The sequence below is a fragment of the Labrus mixtus genome, unplaced genomic scaffold (assembly GCF_963584025.1).
Source record: "Labrus mixtus unplaced genomic scaffold, fLabMix1.1 SCAFFOLD_74, whole genome shotgun sequence".
Classification (NCBI taxonomy): domain Eukaryota; kingdom Metazoa; phylum Chordata; class Actinopteri; order Labriformes; family Labridae; genus Labrus; species Labrus mixtus.
Genome location: NW_026870298.1, coordinates 212,501 through 215,000, shown reverse-complemented (window position 1 = coordinate 215,000; position 2,500 = coordinate 212,501). Strand labels below are relative to the sequence as shown.

Below are 2,500 nucleotides of genomic sequence, written 5' to 3'. Positions count from 1 at the left end.
TAAAGATGTCATGCCCTTGATTCTGGCTGAATTTTTGGACATGTGAATATGTCTCTATATGATAAAAAAAAAACATATGATCAAAAAAATGAAAAAACTCACAGCACCTGGTATTCCCAGGCGGTCTCCCATCCAAGTACTAACCAGGGCCTATCCTGATTAGCTTCCGAGATCGGACGAGATCAGGCGTGTTCAGGGTGGTATGGCCGTAAGCCATTATTGTGTGCAGACAGGGGCCTTTTAAAGATGTCATGCCCTTGATTCTGGCTGAATTTTTGGACATGTGAATATGTCTCTATATGATAAAAAAAAACATATGATCAAAAAAAAATGAAAAAGCTTACAGCACCTGGTATTCCCAGGCGGTCTCCCATCCAAGTACTAACCAGGCCCGACCCTGCTTAGCTTCCGAGATCGGACGTGTTCAGGGTGGTATGGCCGTAAGCCATTATTGTATGCAGAAAGGGGCCTTTTAAAGATGTCATGCCATTGATTCTGGCTGAATTTTTGGACATGTGAATATGTCTCTATATGATAAAAAAAAAACATATGATCAAAAAAATGAAAAAACTTACAGCACCTGGTATTCCTAGGCGGTCTACCATCCAGGTACTAACCAGGCCCTACCCTGCTTAGCTTCCGAGATCGGACGAGATCAGGCGTGTTCAGGGTGGTATGGCCGTAAGCCATTGTTGTGTGCAGAGAGGGGCCTTTTAAAGATGTCATGCCCTTGATTCTGGCTGAATTTTTGGACATGTGAATATGTCTCTATATGATAAAAAAAACATATGATCAAAAAAAATTAAAAAGCTTACAGCACCTGGTATTCCCAGGCGGTCTCCCATCCAAGTACTAACCAGGCCCGACCCTGCTTAGCTTCCGAGATCTGACGAGATCGGGCGTGTTAAGGGTGGTATGGCCGTAAGCCATTATTGTGTGCAGAAAGGGGCCTTTTAAAGATGTCATGCCCTTGATTCTGGCTGAATTTTTGGACATGTGAATATGTCTCTATATGATAAAAAAAAACATATGATCAAACAAAATGAAAAAGCTTACAGCACCTGGTATTCCCAGGCGGTCTCCCATCCAAGTACTAACCAGGCCCGACCCTGCTTAGCTTCTGAGATCGGACGAGATTGGGCGTGTTCAGGGTGGTATGGCCGTAAGCCATTATTGTGTGCAGAAAGGGGCCTTTTAAAGATGTCATGCCCTTGATTCTGGCTGAATTTGTGGACATGTGAATATGTCTCTCTATATGATAAAAAAAAACATATGATCAAAAAAATGAAAAAGCTTACAGCACCTGGTATTCCCAGGCGGTCTCCCATCTAAGTACTAACCAGGCCCGACCCTGCATAGCTTCCGAGATCGGACGAGATCGGGCGTGTTCAGGGTGGTATGGCCGTAAGCCATTATTGTGTGCAGAAAGGGGCCTTTTAAAGATGTCATGCCCTTGATTCTGGCTAAATTTTTGGACATGTGAATATGTCTCTATATGATAAAAAAAAAACATATGATCAAAAAAATGAAAAAGCTTACAGCGTCTGGTATTCCCAGGCGGTCTCCCATCCAAGTACTAACCAGGCACGACCCTACTTAGTTTCCGAGATCGGACGACATCAGGCGTGATAAGGGTGGTATGGCCGTAAGCTGTTATTGTGTGCAGAAAGGGGCCTTTTAAAGATGTCATGCCCTTGATTCTGGCTGAATTTTTGGACATGTGAATATGTCTCTATATGATAAAAAAAAAACATATGATCAAAAAAATGAAAAAGCTTACAGCACCTGGTATTCCCAGGCGGTCTCCCATCTAAGTACTAACCAGGCCCGACCCTGCATAGCTTCCGAGATCGGACGAGATCGGGCGTGTTCAGGGTGGTATGGCCGTAAGCCATTATTGTGTGCAGAAAGGGGCCTTTTAAAGATGTCATGCCCTTGATTCTGGCTAAATTTTTGGACATGTGAATATGTCTCTATATGATAAAAAAAAAACATATGATCAAAAAAATAAAAAAAGCTTACAGCATCTGGTATTCCCAGGCGGTCTCCCATTCAAGTACTAACCAGGCCCGACCCTGCTTAGCTTCCGAGATGGGACGAGATCGGGCGTGTTAAGGGTGGTATGGCCGTAAGCCATTATTGTGTGCAGACAGGGGCCTTTTAAAGATGTTATGCCCTTGATTCTGGCTGAATTTTTGGACATGTGAATATGTCTCTATATGATAAAAAAAAAACATATGATCAAAAAAATGAAAAAGCTTACAGCACCTGGTATTCCCAGGCGGTCTCCCATCCAACTACTAACCAGGCCCGACCCTGCTTTGCTTCTGAGATCGGACGAGTTCAGGGTGGTATGGACGTAAGGCATTATTGTGTGCAGAAAGGGGCCTTTTAAAGATATCATGCCCTTGATTCTGGCTGAATTTTTGGGCATGTGAATATGTCTCTATATGATCAAAAAAAAACATATGATCAAAAAAATGAAAAAGCTTACAGCACC

At 43.0% G+C, this 2,500-nt stretch overlaps 8 non-coding genes and 3 pseudogenes across 8 annotated transcripts in view; all 11 read right to left on the bottom strand.

The window, feature by feature from the left end:
• Window positions 1–95: 95 nt before the first annotated feature.
• Window positions 96–214, bottom strand: LOC132968351 (5S ribosomal RNA). The gene has a single exon (XR_009671186.1). It is a non-coding gene; the product is annotated as a 5S ribosomal RNA (ribosomal RNA).
• Window positions 215–337: 123 nt separating this feature from the next.
• LOC132968376 (5S ribosomal RNA) lies at window positions 338–446 on the bottom strand (annotated as a pseudogene).
• A 122-nt stretch (window positions 447–568) lies between these two features.
• On the bottom strand, window positions 569–687 carry LOC132968229 (5S ribosomal RNA). The gene has a single exon (XR_009671075.1). It is a non-coding gene; the product is annotated as a 5S ribosomal RNA (ribosomal RNA).
• A 121-nt stretch (window positions 688–808) lies between these two features.
• On the bottom strand, window positions 809–927 carry LOC132967828 (5S ribosomal RNA). Its single transcript, XR_009670849.1, has one exon. It is a non-coding gene; the product is annotated as a 5S ribosomal RNA (ribosomal RNA).
• A 122-nt stretch (window positions 928–1,049) lies between these two features.
• On the bottom strand, window positions 1,050–1,168 carry LOC132968213 (5S ribosomal RNA). Its single transcript, XR_009671060.1, has one exon. It is a non-coding gene; the product is annotated as a 5S ribosomal RNA (ribosomal RNA).
• A 123-nt stretch (window positions 1,169–1,291) lies between these two features.
• On the bottom strand, window positions 1,292–1,410 carry LOC132968135 (5S ribosomal RNA). The gene has a single exon (XR_009670983.1). It is a non-coding gene; the product is annotated as a 5S ribosomal RNA (ribosomal RNA).
• Window positions 1,411–1,532: 122 nt separating this feature from the next.
• LOC132967889 (5S ribosomal RNA) lies at window positions 1,533–1,651 on the bottom strand (annotated as a pseudogene).
• A 122-nt stretch (window positions 1,652–1,773) lies between these two features.
• Window positions 1,774–1,892, bottom strand: LOC132968134 (5S ribosomal RNA). Its single transcript, XR_009670982.1, has one exon. It is a non-coding gene; the product is annotated as a 5S ribosomal RNA (ribosomal RNA).
• A 123-nt stretch (window positions 1,893–2,015) lies between these two features.
• LOC132968345 (5S ribosomal RNA) lies at window positions 2,016–2,134 on the bottom strand. Its single transcript, XR_009671181.1, has one exon. It is a non-coding gene; the product is annotated as a 5S ribosomal RNA (ribosomal RNA).
• Window positions 2,135–2,256: 122 nt separating this feature from the next.
• LOC132967995 (5S ribosomal RNA) lies at window positions 2,257–2,365 on the bottom strand (annotated as a pseudogene).
• Window positions 2,366–2,487: 122 nt separating this feature from the next.
• LOC132968169 (5S ribosomal RNA) overlaps window positions 2,488–2,500 on the bottom strand; it is a 119-nt gene continuing 106 nt past the window's right edge. The window contains exon 1 of the ribosomal RNA XR_009671016.1: window positions 2,488–2,500. This exon is cut by the window's right edge and continues 106 nt beyond it. This is a non-coding gene — a ribosomal RNA (5S ribosomal RNA).